Genomic DNA, 22067 nt, shown 5'->3' on the forward strand with positions numbered 1-22067 from the left:
CTTCAACTCCCACTATACCAGTTGTGCCAAGGGAGGGTTTGAGCCAATTTCAGGGGTTGGCAACCAGAGCGTAGACCCACCAGACTTTCTTGTACTGTTCAACTGCCCAATGGATACACGTTACATGTGTTGCTGGGTTGTAGTGCCATTTATTTTGAATGGCATCAAAAAACACAATAGTAATAGGCCTGCTTTGTAGCTTGTCACAATGCACAGTAGCCAGTGCATTGCGTTGGCAAAAAGGGTGATTGATTGATTGATTGATTGATTGATTGATTTTAATATTTCTTTACAGCGCCACATACACCCTGAAGGGTGTGTCTAAGCGCTGGAAGGAGGTCCGCTGGTCTATTCTGGACCAAAAAGCAATCCAAGAGAAAAAAGAAAAAAGACTTCGTAGACGAACTGATGGCTCGTGTACATAAAAGAAAGAGAAACCATATAAAATATCAACAATAAAAACAAACGGTAGCAAGGGGGTTTGGAGTGAGGGGTGCATGTCCAATTATCAGCATTTATTATCAGCGATGGAAGCCCATTCATGTCAATGGGGCTCCTTTAACAGAATGCACATTAAAGCGGTAGTAAACACTGCTTGGTGACCTGTACCTACAGGTAAGCTTACAATAAAGCTTACCTGTAGGTCCAAGGAATATCTTCTAAACATGCACCGTTTAATGTGAGTACGCCGCCCCTTCGGATCGCTGTTCCACGGTCTTGGCTTCCGTTCCCATGTGGGGGAGTGACATCATTGCGACTTAACCATTCACATGTCCTGAGCCATGAACTCAGAAGGAAGACCTGTTAATGATGAAAGCCCTGACAGCAGTGACAGCGCGCTGCTGGAGGTCTTCATTTTAAAGGGTCAGTAAAGGATTTTTTTTTTTTTTTTTTAAATAACAAACATGTTATACTTACCTCCACTATGCAGTTTGTTTTGCACACAGTCCTAGTTCTAGTTTTCTGGGGTCCCTCGGCGGCTGTCTCGGCTCCTCCCCGCAACAACTCCACACAGATATGCGAGCGGGCTTGCATAGTGTGGAGCAGTTGCAGGCGCGCTCCCGTGATACAGCGGCGGCCATAGTCGCCGCTGTATCACTCGGCCCCGCCCCCCGACCCGCCGCGTCATTGGATGTATTGACATCGGCGCCAGCCAATGGCTGCGCTGATTTCGATACATCCACTGCAGCCAATCAACGGCCAGGCTTCGACTCGAGAATGATGACGGGGGCAAGTGTGGGACTTTCGAAGGGTCAAGTAAGTAAAACAGGGGCCCGGGGGGGGGGGGGGGGGCAGCATCATCTGATGTTTTTTCACCTTAATGCATAGAATGCATTAAGGTGAAAAATGTTTTACCCTTATAACCCCTGTAAGTCTACATGCATAGTAGCACATTATGCTCTTAACTTGCAGGGGGAGGGTTTTTCTTTTGTGCCGACTTTTACTCCCACTTTAATGCACAATAGAACGCTCTAATGCAAGTGTGTTAAAGTGGTTGTAAGCCTTAAAAAAAATAAAATTTATCCTGTTCCCTTAAAGCATGTTACACATCACAGTGCTGCTGAGCCCTGACACCGTGGTCAATTTATGTGCCTCCGTCATCCGGGGCTCTCCTCTGTCCTCCTCTCCCCCTCCCTCCTTGCCTGTCAGCTGTGTGAGTGCTGATCTGCTCCCCTCCTGCTGCTATCAAACGGCAATGACATTCCTACAATCAGCTCTGATATAGTTAGTAAATAATGTCCCCAGTGTATGTGTTTTTATAAAAATGCCTCTGTGTACCTCATTTCATAATGCCGACCTGCTGCCTCTCTCCTCGGCTCCTCTTCATACACTAGGGACATTACTTACCACTTAAGGGCCGAGCCTGTTTTTCAGACTCTGTGGGCCAGATTCACAAAGGTTAGCGGATCTTTAGATCCGTGTAACCTATGTGTTTTAAGATCCGCCCTCGCAAGTTTGTGAGGAAAGTGTCAAATTCACAACACACTTACCTCCAAACTTGCGACGGCGGATCCTAACTCCCCCGGCGGAATTCTAATTCCGCGGCTGGGGGAGTGTACTATTTAAATCAGGCGCGCTCCCGCGCCGATTTAAATACGCATGAGCCGTCCGGGGAATTTCCCGGCGTGCATTGCTCCCACTGACGTCAATAGGACGTCAGTGGTTGCGACGTGAGCGGGACTTGCGACGCGCGTGTTCGTGAATCGGCGTACGCAAACGACGTAGGAAATTTCAAAATCGACGCGGGAACGACGGCCATACTTAACAATACTTAAGTATACGACGGGTACCGCGCTACGGAAACGACGTAAGAACACAGCGTCGGGTTCGCGTACGTTCGTGAATTTTGCGTATCTCGCTGATTTACATATTATTCAGTGTAAATCAGCGGGAACGCCCCCGGCGCCATTTTTAAATCCAAAAAAAAGATCCGACAGTGTCACACTGTGTTACACTGTCGGATCTTTTTTTGGATTTAAAAATGGCGCCCTATCTATGCGTAACTGGTTCTATGAATCAGGTGCATAGATAGGACCAGTAAAAATCAGAGATACGATGGTGTATCTGTAGATACACCGTCGTATCTCTTTGTGAATCTGGCCCTGTGTTTACAAGTTAAAAACAATTTTTTTTGCTAGAAAATTACTTAGAAAATTACTTAGAACTCCCAAACATTATACATTTTATTTTCTAACACCCTAAGGTATATAAGGTAAGAACAAAATGGCGGTCATTGCAATACTTTTTTTCACACCGTATTTGCGCAGCGGTCTTAAAAGCGCACTTTTTTTGGGAAAAATAATGTTACGCCGAGTAAATTGATACCCAACATGTCACGCTTCAAAATTGCATCCGCTCGTGGACAATCCCTTGTAATAGAAAAAAGCATGACAGGTCCTCTTAACCACTTAAGGACCGCTTAACGTCCATACACGTCGGCAGAATGGCACGGCTGGGCACAGGCAGGTATATATATACGTCGCCTTTAAGAGCCCAGCCGTGGGTCGCACACGCACGCAACACGGTCCTAAGCTCCGTGTCCACGCCCGCGGGACCCGATCGCCGCCGGTGTCCTGCGATCGGTCACAGGAGCTGAAGAATGGGGAGAGGTGTGTGTAAACACACCTTCCCTGTTCTTCACTGTGGCAATGTATGTGATTGATCGCCTGTTCCCTGATATAGGGAACAACGATCACTGACGTCACACGTCCAGCCCCGCCCCCCTACAGTTAGAAACACACGTGAGGACACACTTAATCCCTACAGCGCCCCCTAGTGGTTAACTCCTAAACTGCAATTGTAATTTTCACAGTAATCAGTGCATTTTTATAGCACTTTTTGCTGTGAAAATGACAATGGTCCCAAAAATGTGTCAAAATTGTCCGATGTATCCGCCATAATGTCGCAATCACGAAAAAACGCTGATCGCCGCCATTAGTAGTACAAAAAAAATATTAATAAAAATGTCATAAAACTATCCCCTATTTTGTAAACGCTATCAATTTTGCGCAAACCAATCGATAAACGCTTATTGCAATTTTTTATCAAAAATAGGTAGAAGAATACGTATCGGCCTAAACTGAGAAAAAAATCTGTTTTTTATATCTTTTTTGGGGATATTTATTATAGCAAAATGTAAAAAATATTGCATTTTTTTCAAAATTGTCGCTCTATTTTTATTTAATAGCGCAAAAAATAAAAACCGCAGAGGTGATCAAATACCACCAAAAGAAAGCTCTATTTGTGGGAAAAAAAGGACGCCAATTTTGTTTGGGAGCTACATCGCACGACCGCGCAATTGTCAGTTAAAGCGACGCAGTTCCGAATCGCAAAAACTGGCTAGGTCCTTTACCTGCATAATGGTCCTGGTCTTAAGTGGTTAAATATGAGATCAGGGGTCAAAAAGACCTCAGATCTCACATTTGGATTTAAATGCAATAAAAAATATATATATATTTTGTCATTTGAAAAAATGACAACAAAAAAGTCCCTTTAAGGCCCGTACACACGACCAAACATGTCTGCTGAAACTGGTCCGCGGGCCAGTTTCAGCAGACATGTTCGGTCGTGTGTAGGCCCGAGCGTGCAGGATTCCAGCAAACATTTGCCCGCCGGGCCTTTTCCCAGCGGACAAATATTCCTGGACTTGTTTTAAAACAGTCCGCTGGAATCCTGTCCCCTCGGACATGTTCGGTCGTCTGTACAGACCTACCGTACATGTCCGAGCGCCCGCCATCCCTTGCATGCGTCGAATGACTTCGACGCATGCGTGGAAGCATTTAACTTGCAGGCCCACCCACGTTGCCGCGTCATCGTCGCGGCGACACCGCGGACACGCCCCGCGTATTGTTTACGCGCGGATTTCTGTACGATGGTTAGTACAGCCATCGTACAGAAATCCCCGTCCAGACATGTACGGTGAAAACGGTCCGGCGGACCGCTTTCATCGTACATGTTTGGTCGTCTGTACACGGCCTAAGACGTCCTCCCTCACCTCCCTCTCCCGCCGCCCATAAAAGTGATCTTGCGGCGTACCCGCAAGATCACTTGAACAACCACTTGAACAAAAAAAATTGTAAATGTGCTTGTAATTAACTAAACTACTAAAAACACACCTTCAAAAAGCATTTCAAGCAAATTTTACCTAAGTATCTCATTACGCAAATTCTAGTGTTCCTAATCTTGTGAAATTTTGAAAGATGAAACTGATAGTTTCACAGCACAATCAATTTTGCCAAAATCCCTCACCCCTTCCTATAACTGAAAGATCTGTCTTGTAAGACTGAATTCATTCATTTAGAAGGTTTGGAAATGCTTTCTTCGGATAACATTGGGCAATTTTCTCCCTCTTATTCCCCACTGTGGGGCCACTCCAGCCTAATTATCCACATACACATAATCACATAGTACAGTACAGTGAGCATGACTCTTTCAAGACAATCAACAGCACTAATGACAAAGCATACTTTTTCCTTTTTATCTAGAACTAGCCTCAGGTCAAGTGTGCCTTCATCCTTTGTGTCACTATTCCAAAATTGCTTTGAAACTTGAAAGTTTTGACCAACTAGAAATCCCAGTCCTAATCTATCAATTTCCCCGAGCATTTAAAATGATTAATATTTATCACTACAACTGCTGTTGTACCCAGTGGAAACATTATATTTGCTGTAAAAGAAAGCTTAGTTAGGGTCAAAACATTTGCAAAAACATGAGCTCTGCGTTAAATGAGAACATATTACCGCGTTTTAGAATCACAGAAATTCTTGAGCTATTTGTATGAATTATTCAGAAACATGTTTTATTGTACTTGAAAAGCTGGTAAACCACGTACATATTCTCTTATACGGGTTATGTCGGTCATGGAAATATTACAAGACCTTCAGCAATCATAATTTCAACATTTTATTACCTTTGAACATAAAATGGCTATACTTCCCCAAAAAATAAAGAAATGCATTTAACTTCCAGAATCTAATTTCCTGGGCTTCTCCACAAACACAAGACAGGGGATGAATAAAACGCTCCAAGTTTCAAGGTCATTTTCATCTGGAAGTATTAGCCATCACTGTATGCTTTTTTTTTCAGAATTAAACATTTCATTCAATTACTAGCCAGCAGTTTTAGATTTGGACCCCTTTTGAACTCCTCTCCCAATGAATTAAAATTCTTGCCTGGCATTGTCAATTTATGCGGGTAAAGATATCTCAAGAGTTCAGAGCTAATTGAGTTAGATTGATTCAGCAGCTAAGGAGATGACTATACATGCTGAAAAGACATGAAAAAAAGCTTTTAAGAAATTAAAATATCAACTGGAAGGCAGAGCAAGCTTGAGCTAATAAAACATTAAATGTCTTTTCTAAGCATCCATGTCAGAATGCAAGGATGGCCCTGCTGTTATTGCATTAAACTGTTAGAGTGGGGTCTGCAAGAAGAGAAAATGGGAAATGCATGTTGCTGTTGTTTAAGTATTGTTTATGTAATACAGAAAGACAGTGAATGATTTACATTGGTCCTAAATAGGTGGGCTTCTCAGGGGTGCCATGCCCAATTTCACATAGTTCACTCAGTCCCTCACCTCATAATGTGTTAAAACATTTTGGGATGGCAGTGGAACATTTCTAATGGCTGAGATGGGAGGAAGTGAGGGGACAGAGACAGAAAGGGGTTTGTGAGGAGAAAGATATGCATTCTCCTTTTTTTTCTGCTGGGACAAACTGACTTTCAGATCCTAATCTCCAGGCAGGGGTGTATTTAGGTTTTGTGCTGCCCTAGGGCTGGTGAAACTCACACACCCCCTACTTTATATATGATGCACCCCTTCCTTTTTAAGACCCGCCCTGTCATTTTCATGGGATGAGAACAGGGATGAGAACAGAGGGATGCAGTGGGATGAGAACAGAGGGATGCAGTGGGATGAGGACAGGGGGACGCGGTGGTATGAGGACAGGGGGACAGGGTGGGATGAGGACAGGGGGACAGGGTGGTATGAGGACAGGGTGGGATGAGGACAGGGGGACAGGGTGGGATAAGGACAGGGGGACAGAGCATCTTTTAATTTGGGGGGGGGGGGTTGTTTGGGGATATGTGCTGGGGAGTGATTTGAAAGGGAAGAAGATATGTGCTTTTTTCGCTGCCCCCCGCAAAGTGCCGCCCTAGGCCTGGGCCTTGTCAGCCTAGGCCATAATACATCTCTGACTACAGGAGCACCAACAGAGGCTTCTGTAAAAATTACATTTTTGCATGCTTGTTTGCAGGCTCCATTCATAAATACATTGTAATAGTATTAATCAGTGGTGGTGCCAGAGCGCCGCCCCCTCTGGCTCCGGCACTGCCACTGAATACAATACATAGATTAATGCTTTGCATGAATCTGTGTATTGTTGCTGCCGCCCACTATTCAGATGGCCGGCCCACTGGCAAGCGCCGGCCATCTGAATAACGGCAGCTGGTTGGCTTTGGAAGTGCCTATCAGAGCCAGCGGCTCTGATAGGCTTTTTGATTACAGCCCTCAGGCTGTAATCGGTTTCCAAATAGTTACCCAGGGGACGCACTGAGGGTGTGTTCCTTGGATAAGACTGACAGGCGTCTCAGCCAATCGGGTTCACCGGTTCTGGTTACCGGTAACCTGATTGGCTGAAGCATCGTCGAGGGCGGGAGAAGTCATCGAGGGACCATGGAAGGAGGGTGGCTGACCCCAGAAAACCAAGTGCCGGGCGGGAGGGGCAAGGGGGCAGCATTTTAAAGGGCACAGTGGCAACAATTAAAGGGCACAGTGGCAACAATTAAAGGGCAAAGTGGCAACAATTATAGGGCACAGTGGTGACAATTGATGTTGACACAGTGGTAAAAATTGATGTGGGCACAGTGGTAGAAATTGATGGTATGGCACAGTGGCTGCATTTGATGGCACAGTGGTGACAATTGATGGGCACAGTGGTGACAATTGATGGCACAGTGGCTGCGTTTGATGGCACAGTGGCTGCGTTTGGCATGGCACAGTTGCAACAATTGATGGCACAGTGGCGACAATTGATAGCACAGTTGCTGTGTTTGATGGCATGGCACAGTGGCGACAATTGATGGGCACAGTGGTGATAAATGATGGCACAGTGGCTGCGTTGCATGGCACAGTGGCTGCATTTGAAGGCATGGCACAGTGGCGACAATTGATGGCACAGTGGCGACAATTGATGGCATGGCACAGTGGCGACAATTGATGGCATGGCAGAGTGGCTGCATTTGATGGGCACAGTGGCTGCATTTGATGGGCACCGTGTGGCTGTAATTGTTTTTTCTTGTTTTGTTTTTTTTTGTTTGCGCCCCCCCCCCCAAAAAAAAAATTTGAGCACCAGCCGCCACTGGTATTAATACAATTTGTTTTAGGATTTAGAATGTATCAGACCTGGTGCCCAGATTGGGATATTACTACTATGAATGGGTATATACTGTACATAAATACATAGATATATGCAGTACAGACATTTATTTTTTTAATTAGTGCTGTAGTGCAGATGAAAGGATCTTGAGTTGCTATGTTTGAACTTATTTTTATACTACTAAAATAACAATAGAAGGTAAATAACCTAATTTTTTTTCTTTGTCTAATTGTTCTTTATGTGATCATGATCACTAATTATGCATGATGAGATTTAAAAAAAAATATGAAATACAGTAAGTTTAAAAATGAAAAGTTGATATCCTCCTTAAAGTGGATGTAAATCCACTCTCATCCTTTCTAAACTACTTCCATAGTGCTGATCTATAAAGATATACATGCCTCCTCTATGTATCCTTACCTGTCAAATGTCTCCCCTCTGTCTGTTATAAGAACTGAAAAACTGCAGATTCTGTGGGTGGATCTGTTGTCTGGAGCTTGGTGGGTGGAGTCGTGATGTCAGTAGACTCCCCACCCTCTTCTACACTCCCTTTGTCAGCATGCATTTTTTCCTGTGTATTTCTTACACTGAATTCTGCTATGATCACAAACATCCAGTCAAAATCCAGAAAAGTAACCACATGACTTTAGAAAAGGAGTGGGGGTGGGAATTAAAAAATAATGCCTGTCTCCAGGCTAGTGCCTTAGATATGTAAATAACCTGTCATTCACAGCAAGGGGGCAGAACGGACTAAGGTTTTTCTCTGTAAGTCCGTTTTTTTCACTGAACAATAAAAGAGGATTGCTCAGAGCTGGATTAACTCTGTGTGGCAAGACTGGGCACAGATGATAGGAAATTGTATACTATACATTGTGACATCAAAACAAATTAAAATAAAATTTCGGGTTTACATCCACTTTAAAGTGGATGTAAACCCGAAATTGTATTTCGGATGTATCTATGTATCTATTAACATTGTTAATGCAGTCTTTATTCTGTTCTTTAAAGTGACCAAGATTTGTATAATATTTTTATATTGATGTTTGTGATTCAACCCTTTCTTAAATAAAGAATGATAAAAAATCTATAAAAAAATCTATAAAAAAATCTGGAAACACAGCAATGAACCTTAATCAAAGCAACTATATTTACAAACCTCAGGCAGATGATGGGCTGAAAGGAAACAAAAAATAGTGCATAGTACTCTGTATAACTAAAAACTTTTTTTGAAAATCTATATCATTGCCCTCCATGTAATATAAAGCAATTGGGCACCTCTGTAGACTCTGCCCAGAATGCCATATACCCAGCTATGAGTAAGCACCAGTAGTTACGGTGTACAGTAAAACATGTCAGCTTTTAACCAATAAATAAATCGTTGTTGGAGTGCGGCAATCTGGAAAGAATTATTTTTTTATATGCTATTTTGCATACTGAGCCAGCACCATCATTTGAGGAGGAGAAGATTTTTTGTGACCCCGACTCCAGGAGCGAGTTCTTTTCCCTGTTTCATACACTCTTCCAGAGCTATGAATGGCCTCTCCCAAACTCCCTGCTGCTGCAGAACTCCCTTTTGCCCACATGATCTCCTTACTCTGCCTTACGTGGTATGTCACCTTTTTATAAACAAAGCTGCAATGAATTCCTTACATTTTTACCAGATCTTTATCCTAGAACAGGGGTCTCCATACTTTTCAAGCAAAGGACCAGTTTATGGTCTTTCAAACTTAAGGGGGCCGAAAATTCCCCAGGGCCGAGCATCAGTGAGAATAAACATGGCCCCAGTGCTGGTGGGCAGTAGGAGGTGGAATAGTGCTCCATCATTGCTATTAGTGGAATAAATAGTGCCCCATAGTTGGTGTCATTGGGAGGAATAGTGCCTCATATCGTTGGGAGCAATACTGCCCCAAGGGCCGGATGAAGGCTAGCAAAGGGCCACATCTGGCCCTCGGGCCACAGTTTGGAGACCCCTGTCCTAGAAGATGCTGATACCCTTGATGTCATTGACCAAATATGATCATTTCCATATATGGGCAATACCTTCACCTGGGAGACACACACCTTTGTTTATATTTTGTAGGCAGAGAGTAGAGCTATTATTCGGCCAAGGAAAGAATCTTGTGCAGATGTGTTTCGACAGTTGGCAGGTTTCTTTTTCTTTTTCTTTTCTTTTTATGTGGGTCAGCAAGCATTGGTGTGATTGATGATGGATGTACATTATGGGACTTTTTTTATTACAGGACTGGTCAAAAACTGTGTGTATGTGTGTTTATTTACACTTTTTTTTAAATTGTGTAAGGGGTGCTATGTACCCCTTAGTCATTCATATGAGGGGCAGGTATCTGGGTTCCCCTAATTGTTAAAATGGGCTTCCAGATTCCAGTAAGCCCCCATTCACAGACCACCACAACCACCAGATTAGGATTGTGGGGAAAAGGCCCTTGTCTTTATCAACATGGTAATAAGGTGCTTTGTCAGAGGGGTTCCCCTTGGCAAAGGACCCTCCATGCTAAGGGCATGTAGACTGGTATGGTTTCGGATGGGGGCCCCACGCTCATCCTCCCTTTCCTGGCTGCGTGATTAGATAAGAGTTTTGCGTGGATTTTTGAGGGGGAATTCATGCTTCCTTTGCTTTATTTTTGAGTGGAGCCCTGATTAAAATTCATACCAGACTTGAATGCCCTGGCATGAATTATGGGAGGAAATCTCCACGCCTTATTTGTTTCTAGTTTATATTGCCAGGGACTCCCAGGCAGTAAATTAATGGGGCCAGTGGAAATCTCTGGTTGCTAATGATATGGCAGGTACCGGCACTGTGAGAACCCTCTTTAAATAGTACAGCATTAAGTCTTCTGTTAGTGTTTTTTTCTAGTCCACTTTTAATAAAACAAAGTTCAAGACATTGCATGGGTTTCTTTCACAGGGATTTTTCTGCATTTCTCTGCCACAGAACAACTGTTCATCAGCCTCCTAGCTTACACATGCTGCTCGGGCCTCAATCCTCAGGGTCTTGTCTTTCTCCTCAAAACAGTCTCCTTTTTCAGCCAGGGGGGGTTCCTGAACCATAGCCATGTCTCTAACAAAAGCCCTGCCCAATCAATGTGCTTGTTGTCCACAAAACTTTAACCCAAGTTTGGAGACTTCATCCCTCCCAAGTATCTATGAAGTCTCTAGACTCCGGGTCCCAAACAAGGTTTCATCAACCTCTGTGGAAACTGAAAATCGAGTTTCTCTGTATGAGGCAAGTACCCTGCAGCCCCTCAACCTTTCTGGATGCGAAACTAACAGTGTCTGCATGCAGTGTCCTTTGGTATAAGAAGATGGGCAAGTGCCCGCTTACCAATCCTGTGACAAGAAGGCCAGATAGAAAGATGTCCTGAAACAGGTTCTTTCAGGTTGGCCACCGGGAGGCCCAGCGATGTTGGTGCAGGCACCCACACAGCCGATAAGGTGCTTAGGGTCTGCGTCCAACCATGGATCTGCTGGCGGAAAAGTGGTAACACCATCCTGGAATAGGACCTCCTTTCTCCTGCGTCCACTCCCCATGCCTCATGGTCTTATCTCCTTGCTCTCAGGCTGCCTCTTGGTGTCCTCCTCTGGGCTTGCTGGGGTATGTAGTCTGCCACCAGGGATTGATATGGGGCTGCCTGTCTTCGGGACTACATGTGCCAAGATGCTCTACTCCATTAGTCCTTTTTCTGTATTGGCTCTCTTCTCCTGACAATGAGGAAGCAGGGGAGGGAGCAGAGTGGGCTGATGTCCCTGCAAGCAGCACAGGGAAGAAAGGGGGGCTGTCACATGCTCTGTGTCTCTTCCCAGCCTGTCAGCAGTATCAGCGCCGCTGCCTGTGTCTGGCGGCAGCAGCGCAGTGGGGGTGACAGCACCTGGATTAGCACCCGCTACACAAGCATTATTGATTCTTTTTTTTCGTGCTTCAAAAGCAAGTAAAAAACATGTCATAAATACTATAGGCCCATTAATAATCATTGCTTCATTCTTCATAATCAACATATGTGAACAAGCTCTAAGGATATTGTACTGACTGCTTTATCAGCAATCACTCCTCTGTGCCACTTTAACTAGTGCTATTTCTTTATAGGGTTCAGATAATATCCTGCATGTGAATGGTCAGCAGTGCACTCATATATCTATTCCAAAGTTTTTCATATTTGCTACACAGCCAAAAGTGATAAATGTTCTAGTGTTCTTTTAAGTGCCTAATTTTCTGTTTGGCTCTTGATCTCTTAGCAATAGTGCTTGATGTAATGGACGGAATGAAACACTAACATTTCGGTGTTACTGCAGCCTTCTGAAAATCAATACCTTCAGAAAAACAATACAGTCTAAAGAGTTTTGTGTATAAAATATTCAATATCACATTTTCCACAAATTGCCAATCTGTTCACTACCAATGCTTACAAATATTTTACTTTTCATAGACTGTTATTACAATCAATAGAAACAACGTGATTACCAGCAAAGATACTCATACATTCTGCTGTGACATTTGTTGTTTTCCAAAGCCCTCTACCATACCTCTGCAGCCTGATGCAATGCATTAAAGAATATGTTACCCCAACATTTCATATTTCTGATATGTGTCTGTTGTACCATGCTTGTGTTAAAAAGTATCCTGTTTTCTATGTATTGCTTCCTTTGAGTGAAATACCCGGTGATCATTTCAGTCCCTCTGCTTTTCTATTTCAAGTTGACCACATTAGGCATGAGAGCACATACATCCCAGCATGGTCAGTTTTCAGGCTACCTGTCCTTCAATGGCAAAGACATGTGCTGACACCCCCCCCCCCCCCCCCCCGCACAACCATTCGCTGGGAAGATCAGAGTATTTCTGTTTCTTTACCCCGAACTCTCTAAGCTCCTTATGCAGCTGAGAACTTATAAAAAAAAGTATTTATATTGTTTTCTTTATATATGCACAAATGTTTTGCCTTTTATTTCTATTTTACATTAAATGGGCTGTTTTTAAAGTAAGGGTTTATATATACTTTGGGCCAGATTCAGGTAGCTCGGTGTATTATGTTTCTGCGGGCGTAGCGCATCTCATATGCGCTACGCCGACGTAACTTAGAGAGGCAAAGCCAGTATTCACAAAGCACTTGCTCCCTAAGTTATGGCGGTGTAGCGTAAATGGGCCGGCGTAAGCCCGCCTAATTCAAATTTGGAAGGTAGTGGGCGTGTTGTATTAAAATTAACCGTGACCACATGTAAATGAATGGCCAAACGAACGGCGCATGCTCAGAATCACGTCGCATATACTCCCTAAGATACGACGGCTCAATGCGTACGACATGAACGTAACCTATGCACAGCCTCATTCACGTACAACTTACGCAAACAACGTAAAATCCGACGACTTTTTTTTTTTTTTTTTTTTTTTAAAGCCTATGGCGTGTGAACACACCCAAAAAACTCCACCCGGTGCAGAAAAAATGTGCACACACATAAAGAGTGTTCACAAAAATGTGCAGACGGGTGCAACGTCAAATGGTCCTCCTGTGAAGAGGGACCCAAACCCTGATCCCCCGGGGCGTTAGGCTCCAGACGGGGACTGAGGTACTGTGGTCCGAGCAACCGAAGCCGACACGGACCCAACTTCCTCGGAGGGACTGCCGAAACAGAACCCTCCCAGTACTAGGTGGGGCTCCCCCGAAGGGAGACCCCATGAGAGCAGGCGAACTAAGCCAGAAGGCCATGTCCACCCACTCCCAAGACGTTCAGGGCTGGCCCGAGGACCCGCACCCTACTAATCACACAGTGACAAAACGTGCACAACAAAAAAAAGACAAAAAAGTGACAAACACAGGCTTAAATAAAATAAAGTGGGGGAAGGGATAGTGGAGAGGAGAGTGAAAGAAGTGGCCATTGTGGTGAAATAAAAAATTCCTCCGGTCCTAGCCAAAAGGCCCGGCCCAGGAGGCAGGTGCTAAAAAAAAGCGTGTATCTGGTGCAGTGACCGTGGTATCTTAAATCAATGTGTCCCTCACACACAGTGATCTTCAGATACCCCTGGACTGCCACTCCAGGGGCACATGCACCATAGGCTTTTCGTTCCATATCCGACCCCCCGACCGGCCAGTGCAGCCCTCCACCCCTGCCAGCCAACCCTGCGGATTTGCATGGTCCTACCCCGTCATATCCCAGGGCATTACCAGCTCCTCCTACCGGATCGCTGACAGAGATAGCACTTACACCAGCCAGCCAGAAGGCCAGACTAGAACTCGGCAAAAAGACCAAGACCAAGCACAGCACCCATCCTCACCAGGAGCACCCTTCCAGATGGCTCAGACTCAACCATGGGACGGCCCCCAGTATTCTGTCGGGCAGCACAGCGTAGTCCCTGCTGAAACCATCCTTCCAGGTGCAATGACGTCATTGGATTGCATCCACCCTCCCATGTAGGAGGTGCTTCAGCGCTCCGCTGACAACTGATAAGGACAGATACCACACCCAGTCCCAGCCAAAAGGCCGAGAAGCGGCAGGGAAGACAACCACGATCAGCACGGCCTAGAGTGTGCAATAGCCGTGCCTCGCCCTGGGAGAACCACCTTCACGATCATGGTGTCTCCCCTGCCAGGTAAATAAAATCCGACGACTGTTCCGACGTCCATACCCTAACATGACTTACCCCTGCTTTATGAGGGATAACTTTACGCCGGACGTACGCCTTACGTAAACGGCGTAGCTTACTGCGACGGGCGCAAGTAGGTTCGTGAATCTGCGTATCTAGGTCATTTACATATTCGACGCGTAAATCAATGGAAGCGCCTCTAGCGGCCAGCGTAAATATGCACCCAAGATACGACTGCGTAGGAGACAGAATTCAGGCGTATCTGGTTTTATGAATACGGCGCATCCTAGAACTTACGCGGCGTATAAGAAGATACGTCGGCGTAAGTCGTTCGTGAATCTGGGCCATACTTTATTGCACACATGTCAACATGTAGTATTTCATGCCTTAGGCCCTGTTCATACTATTAAGCATTAATGCATGCTTTACTGGAAAGCACGGTAATATGCATTATACCCTTGACAATGCACTTGCGCTGCAGTGAGATGCAACATGTGGTAGCACACTAACATGAATTGCAGCACTCTGTGCTGCTGAAAATGCTGCATACACCTATTTTCATGCAATTCAAATGAATTGGCTGCCTTATAAAACCATCCACTGTGTGGGCTATCCACTTGGACCAAAAATTAAAAAAAAAAATTTGTATAAAGTGCACCAGAAAACTCCCGCGGGGGTATTAGATTTATGTTTGTTGCAGCTATAGTTGCTCCTTGTATTTTACACATTGCTACAATTTATGTCATAAGAGAGCCTAAAGCGTCTTTCACATGGGCGGCTGTCCTGCCGCTGGTAAAAGCATATTTTGTTATTTTGAAATTTCAGGACTCCAAACATATCGACCACTTGCGGTTGTATATTGTGATAAACAACAATTACTTGCGTTTACATGTGGCTGCTTTAAGCTGAGGTGGAACATTCTTGCCATTTCCATAGCAACTATGTCAGTTTGTTTTGGTCCCTTGACTACCCATAATGCATTTCTGACCACCCATTTTCATGTGTCTTTGTTCAGTGCCTTTTTTTTTTTGTTCAGTGAGAGGACTTCGACCTTTGTTGAAGTGTGGTCATTAAATATGCATTATAAAAGCAATCTGATTGCAATGCTAATTTTGCTGCTTATGAGGATGAAAAAGAGGAGAATATGATTCAGCGGAGGAGACGTTATCTCTACTGGGTACATCCTTTGACTTCCCAGCATCCATCTATTGGCTACTTTGCACTCATGTTTGGAGAAATGTGTACTCACCAAGACAAGTTCTACAATTTTACTAGGATGCCATTGTAATCGGCGCCTGGCGCCGTAATGCGTTCCACGCTGGAACGCAGCGTGGCGACCACGCAATAACGTCATGGCCCGGCGCCGCGTGCGTTCCAGCCTGGAATGCAGAAGTGCTGAATGCAATCAGCTCTGCATTCAGCACACATGCCGCTCAACTATAAACAGAACGGCGTGTATTACGCACACCGTTTCTATTATTGTCAGCCGTAGCTCGGCCACGCTACAAACTCCGGTGCCATCGCTCCCCACACTACACTTCAACCCCACCAGGAACTCCATGGCCATCTAGCTACTATGTTATCACGTCCAGGCTACCATTGCTGCTGACACCCTAAGAGGACTTCCTTGCTGACACCCTACACTACGGAACCCCTTGTCTCAAGCCCTGCAAACGGATAAGTAGCAATTGTTTTACTTGTAGTGCTTTAAGAAGATCTGCTACACATACTGCTGCTAAACAATTTCTATATTTAACGTTGGCTTGGTAGCTATCATCTTACTACTTGGGACTGACTGTTGTGCCTTGGCTGTTTGCTGTGGAACATCTTAAATGAACATATACTCTTTAACCGGTTAAGCCCCGGACCTTTAGGCAGCTAAATGCCCAGGCCAGTTTTTGCGATTCGGCACTGCTTTGCTTTAACTGACAATTGCGCGGTCGTGCGACGTGGCTCCCAAACAAAATTGGCGTCCTTTTTTCCCCACAAATAGAGCTTTCTTTTGGTGGTATTTGATCACCTCTGCGGTTTTTATTTTTTGCGCTATAAACAAAAATAGAGCAACAATTTTGAAAAAAATTCAATATTTTTTACTTTTTGCTATAATAAATATCCCCCAAAAACATATATAAAAAAAATTTCCTCAGTTTAGGCCGATACGTATTCTTCTACCTATTTTTGGTAAAAAAAATTGCAATAAGCGTTTATCGATTGGTTTGCGCAAAATTTATAGGGGATAGTTTTATGCATTTTTTTTTTTTACTACTAATGGCGGCGATCAGCGATTTTTTTCATGACTGCGACATTATGGCGAACACTTTGGACAATTTTGACACATTTTTGGGACCATTGTCATTTTCACAGCAAAAAATGCATTTAAATTGCATTGTTTATTGTGAAAATGACAGTTGCAGTTTGGGAGTTAACCACAGGGGGCGCTGAAGGAGTTATGCTTCACCTAGTGTGTGTTTACAACTGTAGGGGGGTGTGGCTGTAGGTCTGACGTCATCGATTGTGTCTTCCCTATAAAAGGGATGACACGATCGATGCAGCCGCCACAGTGAAGCACAGGGAAGCCGTGTTTACAGCTCCGGGGAGCGATCACGAGGGGGTGGCTAGAAACGAATAGCCGCGCCCTCGTCCCGGATCGCTCCCCGACGATTTCCGACCGCCGCATCTAGCGGGGGGGTCCCGATTGGACCCCCGACCCGCGGAAAGGCTGGGACGTACATGTACGCCCATATGCCTGTACGTGCCATTCTGTGGATGTACATATACATGCAGTGGTTGTTAAGCGGTTAATAAGCTGAGCTATATATGCCTCTCTTACGCAATTACTAGTTGCTATCATAATTCTTATTTACTACGTGCTTGACATAAGTTGTTACTTGTTTATGGGCCTATGCCCTAAGTTACTGAACATATTTGCCCTAACGTTTCTATGCTAAGGGTTGAAGGTATTTCATACCTACAACCTTAGTGACATAATGCACTACTTTATGTTTAAGTGATATGATGTAGAGAACAACCAAACTTCTGTTCTCTGATTGTAGTGACGCCTGGGGTCCAGTACTGATAATCACTTGCATACAGTTGTGCATTGGAATCTTCACGTGTATTGTATTCTTTTATCGCTAGGGTTTGGTCGCATATTGTAATATGTCCACCCTTAGTAGCTCAACACATTACTTTATGTGAGAGAGAGATGATGTATAGAACCCCCAAACTCCTGTTCTTTGATTGGAGTGAAGCCTGGGGTCCAATACTGAATTCTCACATAGAGAAGTGCATTGAAATCTTTGCTAACTGCAGTTGTGGTTCACTCCCGTTCATCAGAGTTGTGACAGTCATTGGCAACCTTTGATAAGTTAATAGACCTTGTAAGAGGTCTGAGCCGAATGCATATCAACATGAGATGAAGCATTAGTGCGGAAGAACGACTGTGAGTGAATTTAAGGTAGGTTTTCGATATGTTGAACAGATGCTTAAAAATGTTCTTCCGATTTAAATTTTTTCTCAATTTTGTTTCAATTTTGTATTGCAGATACCTTGCCACTGGTGAGAGTTTCACCACTCTACACCATCAAGTTTTAATAGGAATCTCAACTGTGTCAACAATTGTGCATGATACTTGTCTCTTTCTGCGGGAAGAACTGAAAAACTCAGTAATGCCAAAACCAACATACGGTGTGTGGGAAGAAATAGCTGATGGGTTTTGGGAAAACTTCCCAAATTGCATTGAGGCATTAGATGGTAAACATGTCCATCTCATCAAGCCTCCTGATTCTGGTTCCCACTTCCACAACTACAAAAAAAAATCTCAATCGTTCTGCTGGGACTCCGTGATGACAGTATGAAATTTACAGCGTTGGATGTTGGGGCCTATGAATGTTCTGGACATTCTAGAATATTTCATAATTCTGTGATGGGTCAGCATTTCCAACATGGGGAATTTGACATGCCACGATCAAGGCCTCTACCTGCCGCTTCGGCCTCTAGTAGTAGTAGCAGCAGATGAGGCATTTGCTTTATTATTATTATTATTATTATTATTATTATTATTATACAGGATTTATATAGCGTCAACAGTTTGTGCAGCGCTTTACAACATCAGGGAAGACAGTACAGTCACAATACAATTCAGAGGGCCCGGCTCATTAGAGCTTACAGTCTAGAAGGGAGGGTCAAGTGAAACAAAGGGTAGTAGCTGTGGGGGATGATCAGATGGGCAAAATGAAAATACAGTTGTTAGGTGTGGGTAGAATAGGCTTCTCTGAAGAGGAGGGTTTTTAGGGATCCTCTAAAAGCTAATAGAGAAGGAGATAGACGGACAGATTGGGGTAAGGAGTTCCATAGGCTTGGAGAGGCTCTAGAAAAGTCCTGGAGACGAGCATGGGAGCAGGTGATGAGAGAGCTAGAAAGCAGGAGGTCTTGAGAAAAACGAAGAGAATGATTAGGTTGGTATTTAGAGACTAGGTCAGTGATGTAGCTGGGGGCAGAGTTGTGGATGGCTTTGTAGGTAGTTGTTAGTATTTTGAATATAATTTGTTGGGTGAGCGGAAGCCAGTGGAGGGATTGACAGAGAGGAGTAGCAGAGACAGAGCGTAAGGTGGATGAGTCTGGTAGCAGCATTCATGATGGACTGAAGGGGGGATAGAATATGCAGAGGTAAGCCAATGAGGAGGGAGTTGCAGTAATCAAGGTGAGAGATGATCAGGGAGTGAATTAAGAGTTTTTTTGTGCCATTGGTTAGAAAGGGGTGTATTTTGGAGATGTTGCGGAGGTTGAGGCGGCAAGATTTGAACAGTGATTGAACGTGAGGCTTAAAGGAGAGTTCAGAGTCCAGGACTACTCCTAGGACCTTGGCGTGTGGGGATGGGCTGATAGTAGTGCCATAAATTTTGACAGAGAGATAAGGGGAAGAGGCACATGGGGGAGGAAAAATTATAAGTTCAGCTTTGGATAGATTAAGCTTTATCCACCAACCTCCTCAGGCCCTACAAGAGGCATGACTCTGATTACTGGAAACCCATTTTTGTTGATTAGTAGAGTAGAGCACACAAAATGGTGAACTGTGCTTTTGGAATCTCTACATCAAAATAGCATGTTTTGTTAACATCAATGCACCTGGAGGTTGAGCATGCAGTCAACATAGTTTTGGCGTGCTGTGCACAAAATAACTTTTTTGAGGATAATGGAGAATGTGTCCAGTGAATCTTAAGAATTTATCTCAAATGAACCACAAGATCATCAGACTAGTACTCATCCCATTAATCAAGCGCTCCAAAAACGTAAACAATTTTCGAACTACTTTCTTTCCGATGAAGGACAGGTTCTGTGTCAAAATAACTTTATCTAATATTTTTTTATGAGTTTTCCCATGTTATTACCACTGCTTTACCATTTTACCATTTTTTTTTTTCATTCAAGTTTAAGTTTATTTTCAATACAAGAAGAAAATACAATAAAATAAAAATAGCGGGAGATACATCAGAGACATATATAAATATAAGCCGTAAAATACATTTTATATCGAATATTTATTTTTTACTTTCTCCACTCGTCATTCATCACGTCTATAGGTATAGTATCATACAAATGAGAAAGGAAATACAAATAAGTAAAAAGAATAAAAAAACATCTAAAATAATACTTCAGATGTCTTTCCATTTCTTCTTCAAAAAAGATTACCCCATATATCAAGGAATCCATAAACCTCTTAATATTATCCGAATTATTATATAATACAATGCACATACCAGATCAAATATATGGATCTACATAAAGGATAGATTACTAGAAAATCTCCCCCCCTTCGACACCCCTAATGGGATCATTCTGTGTCTAAGAAGCGGATCAATTCCTTCATTCCAACCTCCCTTAAAAAAATAAAATCGGATCAAACTGGTATCAGAAGATGCATTATGAAATCTTCAAACAACTTAAATTCCCAAATAATAAGAGGGAATTTTATAAATATGTTTATATAAACATATCCCCCTAAAGTAAAATGCACGGAGAACACAATAAACTAAGGCCTCGTACACACCAGCGGATCTGTCCGCTGAAAACGGTCCGCCGGACCGTTTTCAGCGGACATGTCCGCTGCGTCCGCTGCCGGATTTCTGTCTGATGGTTGTACACACCATCAGACAGAAATCCGCGCGTAAACAATACGCGGGGACGTGGCCGCGCCATCGCCGCGCCGATGACACGGCGACGTGGGCGGCCCTGGAAGTTCAAAGCTTCCACGCATGCGTCGATTCAGTACGACGCATGCGAGGGATGGGGGTCGGTCGGACATGTCCGGTGAGTCTGTACAGATGACCGAACATGTCCGACGGACATGGTTCCAGCGGACAGATTTCTTAGCATGCTAAGAAACATTTGTCCGCTGGAAACTGTCCGATCCGCCCGACAATTGTCCGGTCGGGCCTACACACGACCGGATCTGTCCGCTGAAACTGGTCCGTCGGACCAGTTTCAGCGGACGGATCCGGTCGTGTGTACGAGGCCTTAGGGTATCACCCTCATGGAGAAAAAAATAAATAAAAAATAAAAATAAATAAAAGAAGAAAGAAGTAAAAATGAGAAGAAAGAAAAAGGAAGAATGAAGGAAAGAAAGGAGAGTGGAAGAAAGAAATACGAAGATCAAGAGAAATAGATAGATAGCCCGCTTGCCAATAGTGTACATCAATCTGAAGCAACAGCTACAATTATATTCTCAAGGCATAGGAGATCCCCATGTATTTCAACCAAGGTTCCCAAACTTCATGGAACTGAGTAGATCTATCCAACATGGAACTAATTCTCTTTTCCTGTTCCATAATCCATGTGACCTTTCTCTTCATGTGCCATTTTACCATTTTAAACATGTTTACTTTTTGTTACACATCTATAGATAATATACCAGTTATAACATTTTGGATAAAAAATAATTAAGTCAACACCTTTGTCTAATTATATTGTATTTATTTTTAGGTTAACTTTATGTAACCTCTTAACAAACTTGTTAACCAAAGAAAGAAGACCTTATGTCAAAACCTTGATGCTTGCATGTAAAAAATTTAAATAATAAAATGTTTCCTTTGGAATGGTGAGAAAATTTTTTGGTTTCAAGCAGAGCTTTTTTTCTCAGAAAATAGGTGCAGGAACTCAACCACGACCCGTTCAGATTTCACAAACAGTAGAAGGGTCTTAAAGGGGCATTAAATACCAGGATTGCATTACATACAGAGTGCAGAGTTTAGGGGGGGTTACACACAGAGTGCAGAGCTGTCACTTGTAAACACAGAAACCAGACTTCTGTGTTTACAAGTGATTGTGGTGAGCAGGCACCAAAAGGTCTGAGCCAGAGGTGGTGGAACTGAGTTCCCCCATGTTCCCCCTGAAAAAAAGCCCTGGTTTCAAGTATATATGATATTGCAAAAAAAATGTTGGTAATACAACATCGTTGTTTCTTACTGGAGAAATTGTCAATAATTTCTATACACACAAAAAAATGTATGCATGCATGACTTGTTCTGAATTACAGGAGTGTAGATCGTGACCGACCTTGGAATCATTGATAATTATCAGAAATCTTCCACAACTTTACTTTA

General features: G+C 43.6%; 1 non-coding gene across 1 annotated transcript; it reads right to left on the reverse strand.

Moving 5' to 3' along the window:
• Window positions 1-14321: 14321 nt before the first annotated feature.
• LOC120929892 lies at window positions 14322-14480 on the reverse strand. Its single transcript, XR_005747549.1, has one exon. It is a non-coding gene; the product is annotated as a U1 spliceosomal RNA (small nuclear RNA).
• Between the last annotated feature and the right edge of the window lie 7587 nt (window positions 14481-22067).

This window comes from Rana temporaria, chromosome 2 (genome assembly GCF_905171775.1).
Source record: "Rana temporaria chromosome 2, aRanTem1.1, whole genome shotgun sequence".
NCBI classification, from domain to species: Eukaryota; Metazoa; Chordata; class Amphibia; order Anura; family Ranidae; genus Rana; species Rana temporaria.